Genomic DNA, 23,528 nt, shown 5'->3' on the forward strand with positions numbered 1-23,528 from the left:
GAGTTCAATTTGGATTTAGTATCACCAGGCGTGCAACAGAATGAAATCTACTGTATGTCCAGCAGGTTTTTATTCTTGCAAGAGCTCCGCCATTTTGAAACTGATTTCAAATCGGATGGTTGCTAAATGCTCAAAATAGGGGAGACAAACTAACTGCGCTCCAATATTTGCCAATAACATTCAGTTCTGTGGTATATAATCCAGAGTAATAAGACAAATACAAAATTATAATCAGGAAGTCATTTGCTTGCAGAAAACTAGAAGCCTTTGGGAAGTGTAGTTTTGAAAAATTCCAACGCTCATTGAAAGCTCTGGATGTCCTCTTCTCAAAATGACTCAAAGTGACTACATTCACAGACGGCCGGTAATAAAAAATGGCCGATTTCCGTGATGACAACAACACATTTTTTTAAACTAAAACCTCACTAATAACACTTTAACCTATTGGTAAACAAACGTATTTATGAAAATATACATTATAACTGCTGTTGTGACATGGTTATGATGTTTATTCTTGAATACATTTGAAAAAAAAACGATAATTATGTCAGACAGTCTGGAGAGCTTGATTTATGACGTGATGTAATTTGCGGTCCGGCCCCGGGCCGCACGGGTGGAAGAGGTTAAGGACTGTTGGTTGTTCATTCCATGAGCTAGAGGGGCATTAGAGCAAAATACAGATGTTCCCTGTTCAGAGCAAACTCTGGGGACCTTACCTGTTAAGCTGTAGGGTCCCCTTATAAGGCTTTTTTTTAATCATAAATCGATCAATACAGACCATTGTGGTGACCTATATTAAGAGACATTCACCAAGGTGGGCTTGTGCCTTTAAGCTTCTATCCCCAAGCCATCAGGCTGCTAAACGAACAATAAACACTATGCAACAACCATCAAATGCACACAGCACACACCCACACACTCACTTAAACAAACAACACACTGCAGCACCCACTCTCCACTTTAGATCACACAAACACACTTTATATTTATTGATAAAGGATTTGCACTACAACTCGTACACCTACTGTAAATTATACCTAAATTGCACCTCATCCCATTTCTGCCTTGCACTATATAGTATTGTATATTAGTACACTGCATAGTATATTGTATATTATATGGTAACTCAGTTACGTCTATTCTGCATCGAACATTGTACATATGTCTATACTGAACACTGTGACCTCATTTCTTTACTTCTAATTTACATGCTATACTATGTTATTTTATTTCATACTTATCTTGTCTTGCACAGTCTCTGGAGCGTAACAGTAAGAAGCATTTTGTATAAAAGTATTCTGTACTTCTTTCTGACAACTATTAAAGAAACTTGTACTCTAAGGTATTAGCCATCAGATTGCAAAAGCATATGACGTCTTTAGTTCATCCGGACCAAACTGGCTTCATAAGAGGTCGCCTGATCAATGATAACATAAGACGAATACTGCACGTACTAGATGCAGACAAAGAGGACACCACACCTAAGGCGATGCTATCCCTGGATGCTATGAAAGCATTTGACAGGCTGGAATGGTCGTTTCTATGGGCAGTATTAGAAAGGATGGGGTTAGGAAAAGGATTCATTGATATGATTAAAGTATTATACAAGGACCCATCGGCCATGATTACAACAGGCACATTCATCTCCGAAATCTTTCCGGTATCACGCTCAGCCAGACAGGGTTGCCCTCTTAGTCCCGGACTATTCGATCTATCATTAGAGCCTTTAGCACAATATATAAGACAATCCCAATACATAGAACCAATCGTAATCAAGGTCACACAACATAAAATTAGTTTATATGCGGACGACGTAATATTGTTCATGCAAAGCCCCAACACCACATTGCCTCATCTACTCAAGTTGATAGAGAACTTTGGTGATTTATCGGGATTTAAAATAAATTGGCCGAAGTCGGCTTTCCTTCCACTTAACATCCATGCAAAAAAAGACACAACCCTCCCAGGTGCGATACCCATGGTAAAACATTTTAGATGCTTGGGTGTGGAAATATTTCCCACCATAAGACAAACGGTGAAGCACAATTACACAAAAATACAGAACAAAATCAAAGACGACCTGGACAGGTGGGCAAAACTTAAAAACTCAGTACAGGCAAGGGTATCAATAGTTAAGATGGATGTATTACCAAGAATCAACTTCATCAGCTCAATGCTACCGTTACACCCTCCAGAGGGCTACTGGAAAAGATTACACTCCTCCACATACAAATTTATTTGGAATAACAAACCACCTCGCATAAAAAGATCCACCGCACAGAGAAATAAAGCAGACGGTGGCATGGCAGTTCCAGATTTTTTACAATATTTTAAGGCTTTCACATTAAGACCATTGACAATATGGTTTGATCCCCAGGCTTTGGTATCTTGGAGATAATTGGAAGAAAACATAGTAGCCCCACAGAGACTGAAGGACATAGCACACACTAAACTTCCAATCAAGCACTGTGAGCGGAAATTTGGCCCCATAATTACCCATGCAATCCGAACATGGCGGGAAACACAAAAAAAATATCCTAACCCTCAAAAATGGCATAATCACACTCCCATATTCAATAACAATGCACTCTTAATGGGAAAACGTCCTATAAGATTCCCTATATGGGAAGAGCAAGGCATACACTCATTAGGGGATATTTTCAATAACCAGGGCTTCTGTAGTTATGGAGAAATATGCACAAAGTTTAACCTCACCGAGTCCACATGGCTTTTTTACATACAGTTACGCCTATGTTTGAAGTCTCACAGTGTTCCATTACACATACCAGTTGAACACCACAGATACCACAAATTTTTCTATGAAAGAGAAACATTGGGAGGTTTTGTATCAGGTTTTTATTATCAATTAAGGAACCCGGACCATCAACAAATCAATCTTAACTATATTCACAGGACATACTTGACTCCTATAAGACTGAACAGAATGGGCCTGAAACAGGACTCAAAATGCTCCCAATGTACAAATGGAGACGAAGGGACATTTATGCACACGTATTGGGACTGCCCACCAGTTAAGGCATTCTGGAAAGATGTGACCCATCAATTATCAAAACTCGTATCTTGGAATATACCAGTACACCCCTCTGTATTGCTTTTAAATTATGTTTTTGAGTTTGCAGTAAATCCACAGCTAAAGAGATTGGTCTTATCGGGTATCACAGTAGCTAAAAAACTGATCGCATCACGCTGGTTTCAACCGGAAAAAATTTGCCGGAAAGTTTGGTCTCTTACATATCTCGATGTGATATATCAAGAAATATCTACAGCAAGAATTCTGGGTCTCAACGAATCCAAAATGTCAATGTGGGTAGAAGTGGTGGAGAGAATAAAAGCTAGCTTATAATGGTAGTGTCTGGTTAGGAGTGAGGGATAATGGAGGTACTATCCAAGGAGGGGTCCGGGAGGGGGGGGGTTCGAGCTGGAGCATATGTGTGTAGGGTTTTAGAAAATAGGTATTAGGGGTATGTCCTATATAAGCATTTGTATAATTGTTAATTTCGCTGGATATACACTGTATACGGTTAAAATATTATTATAGACTTTTTTTTTTGTCTTGTTTCTGTACTTGCATGTAATTTTAACCACCTTGACTGTTAGTTTCATTATGCATTATGTGTTGAGTACTGACTTTTAATAATTTTTGTTTTGCAATAATAATAAAAAAAATAAAAAATAAAAAAATGAGAAACTTGAAACTTAAGAGCGAGGGTTTTACTGGTTAGGGGAAAGGTTAAATACCACTTCCGGTTCCGGGTTAAATGTTGTTATTGTGAATGATATGTGCAGTGATAAGTAAAGTACCTCAACTCGAACTACGTCTCTGGCTTGCTACTTTCTTATCGCCACATTGGTGACCCTGAGAAGATTTTTTTTTACGTTAACAACATTAACGCTATGTCTCAAGGCAACGGCGTTGCGCAACCGCAAGCACCCGCACCGAATGCTAACGAAGCTAATATGCTACAAGCGAACATTTACGCTGCAACCGTCAAGTTGCCCGACTTTTGGCAGCATAATCCCCGGCCGTGGTTTCAACACATCGAAGCCCAATTCCAGCTGAGAGGAATAACGCAAGACGTAACTAAATACTTTCATGTGGTGGCGGCGTTGGATGCTTCAACGACGGCACGGGCGATGATGCTGTTGGAGGATCCACCAGCAGCCGACAAGTACGATGCGCTAAAGACATTCCTTTTGAAACTTTATGAACTGTCAGAACTTGAGAAAGCGGACCGCCTGCTGTCCCTCAACGGCCTCGGCGTCGGCAAACCATCAGAGTTGATGGAGAAGATGCTGGCTGTGCTGGGATCAGCTGATACCTCCTTTCTGTTTACACACATTTTCCTGCGACAGCTTCCAGTGCCTGTGCGCACAGCACTGGCCAGTTCCCTCCTCTCCTCCACCAAGGACTATCGCGGCCTGGCTGCAGAAGCAGACAGGGTTTTCCTGGCCAACAGGCAGCAGTTTGTACCAGGGCACCTCGGCCCCACCACTGGAGGCCTATACAGACACCGCGGCTGCGGTGACAGCCCGACGACGGGCTCTGCTATTACCATGCCAGGTTTGGGGACAGGGCCAAGCAGTGTCGCAAGCCATGCAGTTTCAAGGGGCAGGGAAACGCCAGGGCCGGCACTCATTCGTGGCTGTGGGTGCCGGCCATGACTGCAAGCTGTTGTTCATCACTGACTCCTTGTCTGGCCGGCGGCTGCTGGTGGACTCGGGTGCGCAACGCAGCATCCTGCCGGCACAGGGCATGGACACCATGGCCGGCGACACGGGCCCCAGATGGACGCAGCGAACGGTACTCCCATACGTACTTACGGCACCAGGTATGTGGAGGTGTGTTTTGGGGGGCGCCGTTTCGGCTGGGGTTTTGTTATGGCTGCGGTGTCCACGCCGCTCCTGGGAGCAGACTTCCTCTGTGCCTTCAGCCTGCTGGTAGATGTTAAAAACTAGGGATGTCCCGATTATGTTTTTTTGCTCCCGATCCGTTCCCGATCATGTGATTTTGAGTATCTACCGATACCGATCTTTCCCGATCCGATCAAAGAAAAAAAAGATAAATCCAGATTTTTATTTTATTTTTTTTATCCCGATCTTCGGAAAATCACGTGATCGGCCCCGATCCTGATCACGTGATCGGATCGGGACATCCCTATTAAAAACTGTCGCTTGATCGATGCCCTCTCTTTTTTCTCATACCCCTGCACACTTGGGGCGGTTGGGGGGGGGCGGAGCTCTCTGCATGTTGAACACACTTGCCACCGGGGACCCGTATGAACGCCTGCTCGCCGGGTTCCCTGACCTCACCACACCCACGTTCTCATCTGCAGTGGCCAAACACGGGGTGGAACACCATATTACCACCGAAGGCCCCCCAGTCTATGCCCGGGCCCGGCACCTCGACTCAGCCAAGCTGGCAATCGCCAGGGGGGAGTTTTCCACCATGGAGAGACTTGGCATTGTGCGACTTTTTGAATTCCTAAGAATGCCTTTCGGGCTCATGGGGGCGGCGCAGACGTTTCAGCGCCTGATGGACTCTGTGCTCCAGGACATGCCGTTTTTGTTTGTGTACTTGGATGACATTCTTGTAGCCAGTACGTCCATAGAGGAGCACATGACACACCTCCAGCAGCTGTTTGAGTGGCTCAGTAAACACGGCCTCATCGTCAACCTGACCAAGTGCCAGTTCGGGCAGTCCTCCATTACCTTCCTCGGACACCACATCGCTCCACAGGGAGCCACCCCACTCCCCGCCAGGGTGGAGGCCGTTGCCAGTTTTCCTCGTCCCCGCACCGTACGGTCTCTACAGGAGTTCCTGGGCATGGTGAACTTTTACAACCGGTTCCTTCCCCATGCTGCCCGCCTCATGCACCCCTTGTACGAGGCCCTGCGGGGCAAAGTGCCCAAGGACGAGTTAGATTGGTCCTCGGGATGGACAGCGCCTTTGGGGCTGCCAAGACCGCGCTAGCCAGCGCTGCTCTGCTGGCGCACCCCTCTCCCACTGCCCCGGTCACCCTCACGACAGACGCCTCTGACTATGCAGTGGGGGCGGTGTGCGAGCAGTGGGTGGGTGGTGCCTGGCAGCCACTGGTCTTTTTTAGCAAACAGCTCCGCGACAACGAGCGTAACTACAGTACTTTCGACAGGGAACTGCTGGGTCTGTTCCTCGCCACTAGGCACTTTAGATTCCTGTTGGAAGGCCGCCAGTTCACTGCCTTTGTGGACCACAAGCCGCTAACGTTCTCCATGGCCAAGACCTCGGAGCCGTGGTCGGGACGTCAGCAGCGGCAGCTCTCGGCGATCTCCGAGTTAACCACGGACATTCAGCACATGGCGGGCAAGGACAACTTGGTCGCCGACTGCCTCTCTCGGGCGGTCGTCGGGTCCATCCACTTGGGACTCGATTATGCTGCCATGGCGGCAGACCAAGCCACAGACTCAGACATCCAGGCCTACCGGACGGGCCCTACTGCACTGCAGCTGGAGGATGTGGTGTTCGACACAGCTAACGCCACTCTCCTCTGCGACATCTCCACTGGCCAATCGTGCCCTATGGTGCCTACGGCCTGGCGGCGCCGGGTTTTTAACATGATCCACAGCCTTTCCCACCCAGGTGTGAAGGCCTCGACTAAGCTGGTGGGGGTCAAGTTTGTGTGGCGTGGCCTCCGGAAGGATGTTAGGACCTGGGCTAGTTCATGTGTGGCGTGCCAGCGTGCCAAGGTGCACCGCCATACCAAAGCCCCTTTGGCACCGTTTATAGTGCCAGAGAGGCGGTTCGACCACGTGAATGTGGACCTGGTGGGCCCCCTGCCCCCCTCCCACGGATATACTCACCTCCTCAACATGGTGGACAGGACCACCAGGTTGCCGGATGCTGTTCCACTGTCTCCACTACGGCAGCGGAGGTGGCCCGGGCGTTCATCGGCTGCTGGGTGGCCCGTTTTTGCAAGCGAGAGGGGCCCCCAGTTCACTTCGGAGCTCTGGACTGCGGTTGCGGAGCACCTGGGGGTGAAGATCCACCGCACTACGGCGTACAACCCGCAGGGCAACAGACTTTGCAAGCGGTTCCATAGGGACATGAAGGCCGCTCTTCGGGCTGCCCTTACGGATGGCGACTGGGTTGACCGCCTCCCGTGGGTCTTGCTTGGTCTTCGTTCTGCCCCCAAAGAGGACCTCCAGGCCTCGTCCGCCGAGCTGGTGTACGGCCAGCCACCGCGGGTCCCTGGGGAGTTTCCTCCGGAGGCCACAGCTTCCTAGTCGGTCGCCTCCCATCGAACAGTGTCCCGGGGTGTTGCCGATGCCCTTATTCCCATTCCAACATCCCGCCACTGCCTTCCCCAGTCCTACGTCCCCAGGGACCTGCCATTGGCCAAATATGTGTTCATCCGGCACGACAGCCATCAGACCCCGCTGCAGCTCCCTTATGACGGGCCTTTCTGTGTCCTGGAGGCAGGCACTAAAAACGTTGTGATGGACATTGGGGGCAGGCCAGAGCGGGTCACTATAGACCGTCTTAAGCCTGCTCACTTGGACAAGGACGAGCCAGTTCACGGTCTCACTTCTCTCCCTTAATCCCCCTCTTGTTAAGCGCAGTCGGTTCGGCCGCTTTATCCGTCCCCCTCCACGTTGATTATTTCATGCTGTGATCTGTTCACTGATGGACTGATCACTGGCTATTAATTAGTTGCAGTTTTGTTTTGGTGAATTCTGGGGGGGCCTGTGTGGTGACCTATATTAAGAGACATTCACCAAGGTGGGTTTGTGCCTTTAAGGTTTTACTGGTTAGGGGAAAGGTTAAATAACACTTCCGGTTCCGGGTTAAGTGTTGTTATTGTGAATACTATGTGCAGTGATAAGTAAAGTACCTCAACTCGAACTACGTCTCTGGCTTGCTACTTTCTTATTGCCACACCATATTAGATCCCCACGTGGGGTATCATTGGAAAGCCACACTCATTGGCTACAACCCTGTCCAAAATCTTTAGAGCTCACCAAATGATTGACGGAGCTAGAGCCCTGGGAGTCATGTACGTGTTGTGTACTTTGCCTCACATACCGGCATGTAACTCGAGAACCGCTGAACGGATTTTGTCGCCTGAAACAGCAATCGACAGGCAACAAATAGGGCTATATATTGTATTAAAAGAAATGCACACCCGCTAGAGGTCGGCAAAGTGGTGCGTCGCAAATCGTCCTCAAGAGGGCCCACATGTGGGCCCACATGTGGACCCTTGGCTTGGATGTTAAGAGGTTGTGTTTCTTTTTCAAATGTAGCCAAGAGTAAAGACCTTAACCCTATCAAAACAGCAGTCAAAGTGTATATTTAAATTTTTACCGTTGTTTTTAAGATTGACAGAAAATAAGAAAAATGCTAATTATATCTATTTTATCATAAAACGTGAGGAAATTACTAAATGCCATTGGAAAGAGGAGCCTTTTCCCTATCCATAGATGTATGATTTGGCCATAATAAGGTCAAGGTCAAGTTCAAATATGAATTCATAATTAAAATGGATTATAATTTATTACTGTATCTACAAATCCTTCTGTTTAATCATCTTCACTTTATTCATTTGCTTAGACCTTTTGTACACTTGATCTCAAGACGGTGCTGAATGAGCTCAGTGAGTGTAATCAAAAGAACCTCAATGTTTTCATGGTGTTATTCACCGGCAAAGATGCACACAAAATATCATAATTTATATTCTCCTTTGTTTCATCACAATTTACTCAAGCCTAGTAACAGACACAATATTTCTGACACAGGGAATACATTCCCCCAGGTCCCTAGATGTTCCGAGATACCAAGAACATGCAAATTGACCTTGTAGAAGTGGAGCAATCTTCCATTTATTTGGGCATGTACCTTTAGGCGGAATTTCTGAAAATAGGGCTACAGCTTAACATGTTAAAGGGGAACTATTTTACTATTCCTAGCACTATTTGGGCAACTTTAAACAATTCCTGTCAGTCTATTGAAGACATCTGTACGTTTAAAAAAAAAATGCATTGGTTTATATTTCTAATCAAGTACTCAAACCCATCATTTTTCAGCCACAAGAAATCAGGCTGTTATGGCCTGGCTCCGCCCATAAGCACTTTGAGTGACAGTCAGTCGAGAGAGAGAGAGAGAGAGAGAGAGAGAGAGAGAGAGAGAGAGAGAGAGAGAGAGAGAGAGAGAGAGAGAGAGAGAGAGAGAGAGAGAGAGAGAGAGAGAGAGAGAGAGAGAGAAAAAAAGTGTAAACACTCTGCGTGTCCTCCCGGGAGAGGGAGCCGGGAAGAGAGAGAGAGAGAGAGAGAGAGAGAGAGAGAGAGAGAGAAAAAAGAAAAGTGTAAACACTCTGCGTGTCCTCCCGGGAGAGGGAGCCGGGAGGACACGCAGAGTGTTACAGTTCTCTCTCTCTCGGTTCGGGAGCATGGGCTGTAGCGCAGCACGGTGGTGGACTTCCTCGAGAGGGAGAGGGAGACACGCAGAGCGTTTACAGTTCTCCCTCTCTCGGTTCGGGAGCATGGGCTGTAGCGCAGCACGGTGGTGGACTTCCTCGAGAGGGAGACACGCAGAGCGTTTACAGTTCTCTCTCGGTTCGGGAGCATGAGCTGTAGCGCAGCACGGTGGTGGACTTCCTCGAGAGGGAGAGGAAGACACGCAGAGCGTTTACAGTTCTCTGCTTCTCTCGCTCGGCGGGCAGCTAGAGGGGGCGGGTGTTATTATGCAAATACGCTTACGCACCATATGACGTCCCATATAGGCTAATTTTCAGATGACTCACTTGAGGGAGGGACATTATTGTGAGGGGAGAATTGGAAGAATGCGCCAAATCGAGAATTAGAGACATAGATCCTATTACTATAAGTCCACATAGCTAGAAAATAACCCTAAACACTGGAAAAGGTCATTTATAAGATAGTTCCCCTTTAAGGACCAGCCAGTCACTAGAACAAGTTCCATAGGTTCCAAAAGTCCATACTAGGGGTGGACGGTATAAACGGTATACGGTATAAACGGTATGAATTTGCTCTATGGTATGGATTTTGACTATACCGTGTAACCGGTAGGGCAGCTCTAAAATAGCAATGACGTCATGTAACCACAGCGCGACTATTTCAATCGCATTTGCCCCTAAAAATAGATCGAATTAGTCATAGATAATAGATATGTGCAAACTGGAAAAAGTTATTTAGGAGGCTTCGCGCAGTGGGCGCATTGGGCGTGTCAACACGCAATTGTCATTTCATAATAAACACATATCACCGCGGCGCACAGCAAGTTTCAATTTCAGTTCCTGGCATTTTTAACCAGTGGAGAAAGGTAAGAGATCTTACCTATCGTTTTTCTTATATGAATTATTCTACGTTAATAAAACATACCTGGTGATCAACTACAGTTTGCTGTAAACATTATGATATGTGTGTACTAGTGTTATGATAACGACGGGAGGACGGCTGCAGCAGTGGATTTGCGAAATAGCATGCAGCTGCAGAGCCGCAGAGCCAGTGGCTCTTTCAGGTCTGGTCACAGGCCCGCTCAACAGCGCCCCCCCACCAAACGGCTGAACGACCTGAAAGAGCCACTGGCTCTGCGGCTCTGCAGCTACATATGCTTCTAGCAAAATCCAGCCCCGCTGTTTGCAATGGGAGCAGCACGGAGTCTCGACTCAGGACTTATTTTATTTGGAATATAATGACTTTATACGCAAAAGTAGCCTAGTTTTAAGTTAAAATATTATAAATCTACATGCCTTGAGGATGTCATTCTTTATATAGCCTGCCTATCAGGCAAAAAAAATTATTCTAACGGAAACACTGATACCGTGATATATACCGTTACCGTCTATGCTTCAAATTATACCGTGATATAAATTTTAGACCATACCGTCCACACCTAGTCCATACCAATAATGATGTAGTATAAGGAGGTAGCTTATCAATAATGATGTAGTATAAGGAGGTAGCTTACCAATAATGATGTAGTATAAGGAGGTAGCTTACCAATAATGATGTAGTCTAAGGAGGTAGCTTACCGATAATGATGTAGTATAAGGAGGTAGCTTACCAATAATGATGTAGTATAAGGTGGTAGCTTACCAATAATGATGTAGTATGAGGAGGTAGCTTACCAATAATGATGTAGTATAAGGAGGTAGCTTACCAATATTGATGTAGTATAAGGAGGTAGCTTACCAATAATGATGTAGTATGAGGAGGTAGCTTACCAATAATGATGTAGTATAAGGAGGTAGCTTACCAGTAATGATGTAGTATAAGGAGGTAGCTTACCAATAATGATGTAGTATAAGGAGGTAGCTTACCAATAATGATGTAGTATGAGGTAGCTTACCAATAATGATGTAGTATAAGGAGGTAGCTTACCAATAATGATGTAGTATAAGGAGGTAGCTTACCAATAATGATGTAGTATAAGGAGGTAGCTTACCAATAATGATGTAGTATAAGGAGGTATGCTTACCAATAATGATGTAGTATAAGGAGGTAGCTTACCAATAATTATCTAGTATAAGGAGGTAGCTTACCAATAATGATGTAGTATAAGGAGGTAGCTTACCAATAATGATGTAGTATAAGGAGGTAGTTTACCAATAATGATGTAGAATAAGGAGGTAGCTTACCAATAATGATGTAGTATAAGGAGGTAGCTTACCAATAATGATGTAGTATAAGGAGGTAGTTTACCAATAATGATGTAGTATAAGGAGGTAGCTTACCAATAATGATGTAGTATAAGGAGGTATCTTACCAATAATGATGTAGTATAAGGAGGTAGCTTACCAATAATGATGTAGTATGAGGAGGTAGCTTACCAATAATGATGTAGTATAAGGAGGTAGCTTACCAGTAATGATGTAGTATAAGGAGGTAGCTTACCAATAATGATGTAGTATAAGGAGGTAGCTTACTAATAATGATGTAGTATAAGGAGGTAGCTTACCAATAATGATGTAGTATAAGGAGGTAGCTTACCAATAATGATGTAGTATAAGGAGGTAGCTTACCAATAATGATGTAGTATAAGGAGGTAGCTTACCAATAATGATGTAGTATAAGGAGGTAGCTTACCAATAATGATGTAGTATAAGGAGGTAGTTTACCAATAATGATGTAGTATAAGGAGGTAGCTTACCAATAAAGATGTAGTATCAGGAGGTAGCTTACCAATAATGATGTAGTATAAGGTGGTAGCTTACCAATAATGATGTAGTATAAGGAGGTAGCTTACCAATAATGATGTAGTATGAGGAGGTAGCTTACCAATAATGATGTAGTATGAGGAGGTAGCTTACCAATAATGATGTAGTATAAGGAGGTAGCTTACCAATAATGACGTAGTATAAGGAGGTAGCTTACCAATAATGATGTAGTATAAGGAGGTATGCTTACCAATAATGATGTAGTATAAGGAGGTAGCTTACCAATAATGATGTAGTATAAGGAGGTAGCTTACCAATAATGATGTAGTATAAGGAGGTAGCTTACCAATAATGATGTAGTATAAGGAGGTAGTTTACCAATAATGATGTAGAATAAGGAGGTAGCTTACCAATAATGATGTAGTATAAGGAGGTATGCTTACCAATAATGATGTAGTATAAGGAGGTAGCTTACCAATAATGATGTAGTATAAGGAGGTAGCTTACCAATAATGATGTAGTATAAGGAGGTAGCTTACCAATAATGATGTAGTATAAGGAGGTAGCTTACCAATAATGATGTAGTTTAAGGTGGTAGCTTACCAATAATGATGTAGTATAAGGAGGTAGCTTACCAATAATGATGTAGTATAAGGAGGTAGCTTACCAATAATGATGTAGTATAAGGAGGTAGCTTACCAATAATGATGTAGTATAAGCAGGTAGTTTACCAATAATGATGTAGTATAAGGAGGTAGCTTACCAATAATGATGTAGTATAAGGAGGTAGCTTACCAATAATGATGCAGTATAAGGAGGTAGCCTACCAATAATGATGTAGTATAAGGAGGTAGCTTACCAATAATGATGTAGTCTAAGGAGGTAGCTTACCAATAATGATGTAGTATAAGGAGGTAGCTTACCAATAATGATGTAGTATAAGGTGGTAGCTTACCAATAATGATGTAGTATAAGGAGGTAGCTTACCAATAATGATGTAGTATGAGGTAGCTTACCAATAATGATGTAGTATAAGGAGGTAGCTTACCAATAATGATGTAGTATAAGGAGGTAGCTTACCAATAATGATGTAGTATAAGGAGGTAGCTTACCAATAATGATGTAGTATAAGGAGGTATGCTTACCAATAATGATGTAGTATAAGGAGGTAGCTTACCAATAGTTCAAGTTCAAGTTCAAGTTCTTTAATAGTTGTCATACAGAAGTACAGAATACTTTCATACAAAATGCTTCTTACTGTTACGCTCCAGAGACTGTGCTAGACAAGATAGTATCAAATAACATAATAACATAATATAGCATGAATTTAGAAGAAGAAAATGAGGTCACAGTGTTCGGTATAGACATATGTACAATGTTCTGAGTTACCATATAATATACAATACACAATACTATGCAGTGTACTAATGTACAGTACTATCTAGTGCAAAGCAGAAATGGGATGAGGTACAATTTTAGGTACAATTTACAGTAAGGTGTACGAGTTGTAGTGCAATCCTTCATCCATAAATATAAAGTGTGGGGAGTGGGTGCTACAGTGTGTTTGTTTAAAGTGGGTGTGTGCTATAAAGTGTGTGGAGTGGGTGCTACAGTGTGTTTGTTTAAAGTGAGTGTGTGCGTGTGGATGTGTGTGCTATGTGCGTTTGGTGGTTGTTGTTGTGTAGTGTTCATTCATTGTTCGTTTAGCAGCCTGATGGCCTGGGGATAGAAGCTTCTTCTGAGTCTTTCTGTGCTCGCCTTGAGACTCCGGTATCGCTTGCCTGACCGCAGCAGTTCAAAGAGGCAGTTGTTCGGGTGACTGGAGTCTTTAATGATTCTCTTAGCCTTGCCCTTGCAACACTTGTAGTAAATGTTCTGGAGGGTGGGGAGCCCCCCTCCAATTGTGCGTTCGGCTGAACGTGTCACTCTTTGTAGTCTGCTTCGGTCTTGTGCAGTGCTATTCCCAAACCAGGAGGTGATGTTGCCGGTCAAGATGCTCTCTATTGTACATGAGTAGAAGTTCTTAAGGATCTTCTGGCTGACTTGGAACTTCCTTAGGCGCCTGAGGAAGTAGAGGCGTTGTCGTGCCTTCTTCACAACACTGTCAATGTGTGTGGTCCATGTCAAGTCCTCGGATATGTAGGCTCCGAGGTACTTAAAGCTGTTGACTCTCTCAACCGGTGCCCCGTCGATGCTGAGGGGGCTGTAGTCCTTGACCCCCGACCTCCTGAAGTCCACAATCATCTCCTTTGTTTTGCTGACGTTCAGGGAGAGGCTGTTTTCCTGGCACCATCCCGCCAGGACCTTGACCTCTTCCAGGTAGGCCCTCTCGTCGTTGGCAGAGATCAGGCCCACCACCACTGTGTCGTCAGCAAATTTGACGATTGTATTGCTACTCCGCTGAGCCACACAGTCGTGTGTGTACAGGGAGTAGAGGAGGGGACTCAGAACACAGCCCTGGGGGGCCCCTATGTTGAGGGTGATGGATGAGGAGGTGCAGTTGCCTGCTCTCACCACCTGGGGTCTGCCAGTCAGGAAGTCCAAGACCCACTGGCAGAGGTCATAGCCCAAGCCCAGGTCCCTGAGCTTGGCTATGAGTATGGAGGGGACTATGGTATTGAATGCCGATGATAATAATAATAATAATAATAATAATAATAATAATAATAATAATAATAATAATGATGTAGTATAAGGAGGTAGCTTACCAATAATGATGTAGTATAAGGAGGTAGCTTACCAATAATGATGTAGTATAAGGAGGTAGTTTACCAATAATGATGTAGAATAAGGAGGTAGCTTACCAATAATGATGTAGTATAAGGAGGTAGCTTACCAATAATGATGTAGTATAAGGAGGTAGCTTACCAATAATGATGTAGTATAAGGACGTAGCTTACCAATAATGATGTAGTATAAGGAGGTATCTTACCAATAATGATGTAGTATAAGGAGGTAGCTTACCAATAATGTAGTATAAGGAGGTATCTTACCAATAATGTAGTATAAGGAGGTAGCTTACCAATAATGATGTAGTATAAGGAGGTAGCTTACCAATAATGTAGTATAAGGAGGTAGCTTACCAATAATGATGTAGTATAAGGAGGTAGCTTACCAATAATGATGTAGTATAAGGAGGTAGCTTACCAATAATGATGTAGTATAAGGAGGTAGCTTACCAATAATGATGTAGTATAAAGAGGTAGCTTACCAATAATGTAGTATAAGGAGGTAGCTTACCAATAATGATGTAGTATAAGGAGGTAGCTTACCAATAATGATGTAGTATAAGGAGGTAGCTTACCAATAATGATGTAGTATAATGAGGTAGCTTACCAATAATGATGTAGTATAAGGAGGCAGCTTACCAATAATGATGTAGTATAAGGAGGTAGCTTACCAATAATGATGTAGTATAAGGAGGTAGCTTACCAATAATGATGTAGTATAAGGAGGTAGCTTACCAATAATGATGTAGTATAAGGAGGTAGTTTACCAATAATGATGTAGAATAAGGAGGTAGCTTACCAATAATGATGTAGTATAAGGAGGTAGCTTACCAATAATGATGTAGTATAAGGAGGTAGCTTACCAATAATGATGTAGTATAAGGAGGTAGCTTACCAATAATGATGTAGTATAAGGAGGTATCTTACCAATAATGATGTAGTATAAGGAGGTAGCTTACCAATAATGTAGTATAAGGAGGTATCTTACCAATAATGTAGTATAAGGAGGTAGCTTACCAATAATGATGTAGTATAAGGAGGTAGCTTACCAATAATGTAGTATAAGGAGGTAGCTTACCAATAATGATGTAGTATAAGGAGGTAGCTTACCAATAATGATGTAGTATAAGGAGGTAGCTTACCAATAATGATGTAGTATAAGGAGGTAGCTTACCAATAATGATGTAGTATAAGGAGGTAGCTTACCAATAATGTAGTATAAGGAGGTAGCTTACCAATAATGATGTAGTATAAGGAGGTAGCTTACCAATAATGATGTAGTATAAGGAGGTAGCTTACCAATAATGATGTAGTATAATGAGGTAGCTTACCAATAATGATGTAGTATAAGGAGGTAGCTTAACAATAATGATGTAGTATAAGGAGGTAGCTTACCAATAATGTAGTATAAGGAGGTAGCTTACCAATAATGTAGTATAAGGAGGTAGCTTACCAATAATGATGTAGTATAAGGAGGTAGATTACCAATAATGTAGTATAAGGAGGTAGCTTACCAATAATGATGTAGTATAAGGAGGTAGCTTACCAATAATGATGTAGTATAAGGAGGTAGCTTACCAATAATGATGTAGTATAAGGAGGTAGCTTACCAATAATGATGTAGTATAAGGAGGTAGCTTACCAATAATGTAGTATAAGGAGGTAGCTTACCAATAATGATGTAGTATAAGGAGGTAGCTTACCAATAATGATGTAGTATAAGGAGGTAGCTTACCAATAATGATGTAGTATAATGAGGTAGCTTACCAATAATGATGTAGTATAAGGAGGTAGCTTACCAATAATGATGTAGTATAATGAGGTAGCTTACCAATAATGATGTAGTATAAGGAGGTAGCTTACCAATAATAATGTAGTATAAGGAGGTAGCTTACCAATAATGATGTAGTATAAGGAGGTAGCTTACCAATAATGATGTAGTATAAGGAGGTAGCTTACCAATACTGATGTAGTATAAGGTGGTAGCTTACCAATAATGATGTAGTATAAGGAGGTAGATTACCAATAATGATGTAGTATAAGGAGGTAGCTTACAAATCATGTAGTATAAGGAGGTAGCTTACCAATAATGATGTAGTATAAGGAGGTAGCTTACCAATAATGATGTAGTATAAGGAGGTATCTTACCAATAATGATGTAGTATAAGGAGGTAGCTTACCAATAATGTAGTATAAGGAGGTATCTTACCAATAATGTAGTATAAGGAGGTAGCTTACCAATAATGATGTAGTATAAGGAGGTAGCTTACCAATAATGTAGTATAAGGAGGTAGCTTACCAATAATGATGTAGTATAAGGAGGTAGCTTACCAATAATGATGTAGTATAAGGAGGTAGCTTACCAATAATGATGTAGTATAAGGAGGTAGCTTACCAATAATGATGTAGTATAAGGAGGTAGCTTACCAATAATGTAGTATAAGGAGGTAGCTTACCAATAATGATGTAGTATAAGGAGGTAGCTTACCAATAATGATGTAGTATAAGGAGGTAGCTTACCAATAATGATGTAGTATAATGAGGTAGCTTACCAATAATGATGTAGTATAAGGAGGTAGCTTAACAATAATGATGTAGTATAAGGAGGTAGCTTACCAATAATGTAGTATAAGGAGGTAGCTTACCAATAATGTAGTATAAGGAGGTAGCTTACCAATAATGATGTAGTATAAGGAGGTAGATTACCAATAATGTAGTATAAGGAGGTAGCTTACCAATAATGATGTAGTATAAGGAGGTAGCTTACCAATAATGATGTAGTATAAGGAGGTAGCTTACCAATAATGATGTAGTATAAGGAGGTAGCTTACCAATAATGATGTAGTATAAGGAGGTAGCTTACCAATAATGTAGTATAAGGAGGTAGCTTACCAATAATGATGTAGTATAAGGAGGTAGCTTACCAATAATGATGTAGTATAAGGAGGTAGCTTACCAATAATGATGTAGTATAATGAGGTAGCTTACCAATAATGATGTAGTATAAGGAGGTAGCTTACCAATAATGATGTAGTATAATGAGGTAGCTTACCAATAATGATGTAGTATAAGGAGGTAGCTTACCAATAATAATGTAGTATAAGGAGGTAGCTTACCAATAATGATGTAGTATAAGGAGGTAGCTTACCAATAATGATGTAGTATAAGGAGGTAGCTTACCAATACTGATGTAGTATAAGGTGGTAGCTTACCAATAATGATGTAGTATAAGGAGGTAGATTACCAATAATGATGTAGTATAAGGAGGTAGCTTACAAATCATGTAGTATAAGGAGGTAGCTTACCAATAATGATGTAGTATAAGGAGGTAGCTTACCAATAATGATGTAGTATAAGGAGGTAGCTTACCAATAATGATGTAGTATAAGGAGGTAGCTTACCAGTAATGATGTAGTATAAGGAGGTAGCTTACCAATAATGATGTAGTATAAGGAGGTAGCTTACCAATAATGATGTAGTATAAGGAGGTAGCTTACCAGTAATGATGTAGTATAAGGAGGTAGCTTACCAATAATGATGTAGTATAAGGAGGTAGCTTACCAGTAATGATGTAGTATAAGGAGGTAGCTTACCAATAATGATGTAGTATAAGGAGGTAGCTTACCAATAATGATGTAGTATAAGGATGTAGCTTACCAGTAATGATGTAGTATAAGGAGGTAGCTTACCAATAATGATGTAGTATAAGGAGGTAGCTTACCAATAATGATGTAGTATAAGGAGGTAGCTTACCAATAATGATGTAGTATAAGGAGGTAGCTTACCAATAATGATGTAGTATAAGGAGGTAGCATACCAGTAATGATGTAGTATAAGGAGGTAGCTTACCAATAATGATGTAGTATAAGGAGGTAGCTTACCAATAATGATGTAGTATAAGGAGGTAGCTTACGAATAAGGGCCTTCAAAATTAACAAACCAGCGCTTGTTGCACCTCTCCATCAGAGAGGACCAACCAACCTTCTCATAAAAGACACAGTGATGAGTGTCGTGTCTATCATTAGTGATGAATTGGTTGTTTTATTGATTATTCTTGTTTAATTGTATATGTTTGGATCCAGACCCCAGGAAGAATAGTCGCTGCTGAGGCAGTGACTAATGGGGATCTGAAATAAAGAAATAAAGAAATAAAGAAATTAATCTGAGGGCAGAGTGACAGAGTCCCACGCGTGTCCCTGTGCATTGATTAACCGTCACGTCAAAGGACGTAATGATTACAGATATCATCCGTTTCCAATAAGTAGATCTCTAGCCGACTCTTTGAAGGCTTAACCTTTGTCCCAACGTGGCCAACACACCAATAAGGTCGACATTAACGTGCAACATATCGACTGACACAGTGAACCCCCTGTTCCCTAACCCTAACCCTAACCATTAACCTTTGTCCCAACGTGGCCAACACACCAATAAGGTCGACATTAACGTGCAACATATCGACTGACACAGTGAACCCCCTGTTCCCTAACCCTAACCCTAACCATTAACCTTTGTCCCAACGTGGCCAATACACCAATAAGGTCAACATTAACGTGCAACATATCGACTGACACAGTGAACCTCCTGTCCCGCTTCTGTTCTGATAAGATATTCCTTTATTGATCCCCTTGGGTACATTTGGGTGTCATGGCAACATGGGGGAGGGGAGGTATAGGTATGGGCAGAGTAATAGTAGAAATACATAAATAAAAGTACAATAAAGATACAAATAAACAGTGTAAACTATATTATTAACTCTGAATATAAGAATATGAGAAAGTAAACAGTGTAATCAAAGGTGCAGATGAGGGTCTGTATGCCTATATTATATTTTACAATAAATATGAGCAATAAAACACTTAGTATCTAAATATGTACTATGAGTACGTAAAGTAAACAGTATACACAGGTGCAGTATACACAAGGTACCCTAACTGGCGCGATACACGTCATACGTTTTATACGACATTCCTAGTAGTTCTCGATTTCTGCCGCCGTTAGCTCTCCGGCTGCTGGCAGCGGTCCCTGTCCGGGGTTGTGTGGAGGCTCAAAACATTCCCAAGCCCAACGCAGGGTTGCGTAATGAGAGGCTCAAAACATTCCCAAGCCCAACGCAGGGTTGCGTAATGAGAGGCCCAAAACATTCCCAAGCCCAACGCAGGGTTGCGTAATGAGAGGCTCAAAACATTCCCAAGCCCAACGCGGGGTTGCATAATGAGAGCTTTTCCAGCCCTAATCCTTTAAAGTGGAACAGATTGTAACATGGCGGGGCTTAGTTGGAGTGTCTTCTGGAATACTGTGGAGTGTGCGTGAGTGTGTGTGTGTGTGTGTGTGTGTGCGTAACCCAACCCTGGAGTACAAGGAACCCCAAGGAGACGCAGCACCCCCTGCCACTCCCCGAGGGGGAGAGTGATACGTCTCTACTGGGGCTTCGAACAAGAGAGCCCCCTCCATGTAATCCTCAGTTTCCATCGGAAATGGAGGAGAGGCAAGAGAACTCTCGCTCGGCTCCAGCACAACACTAAAACCAGGCCGTTCGCCCCCGCTGCTTGCCGCCTTACGACGAGAGCGAGCCGAGGCGAAGAGTCTGCGATGCAAATCCTCTGCCACCAGAGGTATTTGTATTTATTGGTTTAAAATACAGAGACAGTGCATATTAAGGAACATTTGACTGTAAATATGCCAGTTTAGCCAAGTTGGCTAATTTTCAACTGTAGTCTCTGGGGCAGGTGATATGAGCACAACAATAATTAAAACATAGTACAATAATTAAAACACAGTAGGAATCAGTATAGGTTACAATACACTAAAATACATACAAATAAATACATTAAAATACAACCCCTCAGTTAAAAAACATAGTACAATAATTAAAACACAGTAGGAATCAGTATAGGTTACAATACCCTAAAATACATACAAATAAATACATTAAAATACAACCCCTCAGTTAAAATGGTCGCACACTTGACCATCTCTCAACCATGATTTTAAGTTAGTTTTAAATGAGATGTAACTTTGATACTCCCTGAGCCGTGTTGGCAGACTGTTCCAGGTGTGGGCTGCTCTCACGGAAAAGGCTGTCTGACTAAAAGCAGACCTCCTGTTTGGGACTACACAGTCCCCTCTGACTACAGACCTGGTATATCTATCAGCAGATGCTTTCTGTTTTATGAAAGTACAGAGGGGGGGAGGATCCAAGGTGCCAGGTGCTGTCGGCCGACTGTCCACTGGCGGGGGAACCAGGGCCGGAACCCAGCCATCTCACAGGAGATGGAGGCTCAACGGCTCCTCGGCGAGGCAAACTCACCACCGGGCGCCGCCCAGGCGCACTTGGCTGCCACGGCCGCGGAGCCAGAGACGCCCCACGACGCACGGAGGACGCTGCAATAGTGAAGCGCTGGTGGAGGGTAACGTTGTGAGCGTCTAGACCCTCCGACGGCGAAGACATTATCTCTTAGTTTTTTCGTAAATTTGCGAGAGAGAAAAAAACAAAGATACAATGTCAACGTAGCTCCTTTCCAACAACTATTTCGGCACTAAACTTAAAGTGGTGTGTACAGACACTTTTCGGTGGTGAAAATAGGGAAGGAGCTGATGGTGTGGCCACGACCCCGCTTATGTAGAGGAGCGGATGTGGGTGTGACCAGGCGGATGGGTGTGTGCATGTGGAGAAAATTATTATATATTATATTAATTTATTATAATTATTATATTATAATTATTATTATTATTAGATTGGATAAAGGGATAGTTCCAATAGAGCAGAGTGTAAGCTATACGATAATATAACAGGAAAACTCATATCCGAAAACAGGAAAAAAATATTACGGATTTCAACTTTTTTAACTACGGCCCTAGTTAAGGTGAGTTAATAAATTCACTCTGAAAATCTGCTCCGCTCTGATAAACTGACTCTTCGGTCAGAGCGTCCAGTGTGCACTCAGAATTTCTGAACAACTTGAGTGCGCTCGCTCTGACACTGGTTGTAAATAGGTATGAGTGTTGATGTGCCTCCCTCAGTGTTTCCCATTAATTACCTAGACTGATACATTGCCAATAGGGATGTATCAGTAGTATTGGCAGTGGTAGTAGTCGTAATAGTAATCCAGTATATTTTTATATTTTCTAAAAAATAAACCAGTTCAACACAGGTAACCACTTTTGCTTCATTTCTTTGATGGCTCAAATGTCTGCTCTAGTCCAGTGGTTCTCAAACCTCTCCTCGAGGCACCCCAGCCGTTCCATGTATTTGTTAAATTCCACCACCAGCACACCTGATTCAACTGATAAAGGGCTTGTTAAATTGAATCAGGTGTGCTGGTGGTGGAATTTAACAAATACATTGAACGACTGGGGCGCTCCGAGGAGAGCATTGGGAAGCACTGCAATCTAGTAGATTTTGTGTTTTGAGCACAAAGTTCATCATAAATCTGGCCTCTTTATTTTGCTCTCAAAGTGCACCAGATTGATGCATTTAACTTTAAAGTATACAAAAAACAAATAATTTCCGGGGGAGCATGCCCCCAGACCCCCCTAGAGGGTCCAAGGTTCACCCACTGTCCCTGTATTGTAAATAGTTCATATGTGTGTTGTCACTACTGTATGTAAAATTGTAAATAAGTAAATTTATGTGTTGTAAATAAATATTGTTAATTGTGTGAGAAATGCACCGATACTAACAACCGCATTATTGCGCGCGTCTATGACAACACGGTTGACCGCGTATCCGTGACACGCGCGCCCCGTGACAACACTAGTAGTTTGGGGGGGCCTACCACCCCCCTGAAAAAAATCCTAGGGGAAACACTGCATATACTCTAATAGTACAGTGTAGCTTCACATATACTCTAATAGTACAGTGTAGCTTCGCATATAGTTTCAAATACTCACATGTAATAATAATAATAATAATAATAACTTTATTTGTATAGCACTTTTCATACAGAGGTTGCAGTTCAAAGTGCTTCACAACAGTAAAAAATACAGGCATAAGCGAGCATAAAAAGATAGACGGGTAGAATCACAGTGTTTCACATTAGGATCTAGCATCCCAATAGGCTCTCCGCTTACAGTTTTCAGTAACACAAATAGTAAAAATAGTTTAAAATGATTCAGTTTAAAAATAGTCAAAAAATTATAAAATAGAACGGACATAAAAAATACAGGCATGAGCGAGCATAGCAAGATATGACAAATCACAGTGTTTCACATTAGGATCTAGCATCCTAATAGGCTCTCTATTCAGTAATACTCCTGTAGTTCATGAACAAATAATCACAGTGTTTCACATTTGGATCTAGCAAATAATAAGAATAAAATGATTCAGTTTAAAAATAGTCATAAATAATCCTGTATGCATCGTTGTTTAGTGTGTATGTGTGTTTATTGTGTTGTGTGTGTGTGGTTGTACTTCAGCTATTACTACTCTACAACTACCACTCCAGGACACAGTTAACCTAGATCTACTCCAGGACACAGTTAACCTAGATCTACAACTACAACGCTACTCTACAACTACCACTCCAGGACACAGTTAACCTAAATCTACTACTACTACAGCTACTACTACTCTACAACTACTACTCCAGGACACAGTTAACCTAGATCTACTACTACTCTACAACTACTA

General features: G+C 42.4%; 1 protein-coding gene across 1 annotated transcript in view; it reads right to left on the bottom strand.

The window, feature by feature from the left end:
* Positions 1-23,528, bottom strand: part of arhgef49 (Rho guanine nucleotide exchange factor 49) — a gene marked incomplete at both ends in the record, with an annotated part of 46,113 nt that overhangs the window by 8,350 nt on the left and 14,235 nt on the right.

The sequence above is a fragment of the Notolepis coatsorum genome (assembly GCF_963971535.1).
Source record: "Notolepis coatsorum genome assembly, chromosome: 3".
In the NCBI taxonomy this organism is placed as follows: Eukaryota; Metazoa; Chordata; class Actinopteri; order Aulopiformes; family Paralepididae; genus Notolepis; species Notolepis coatsorum.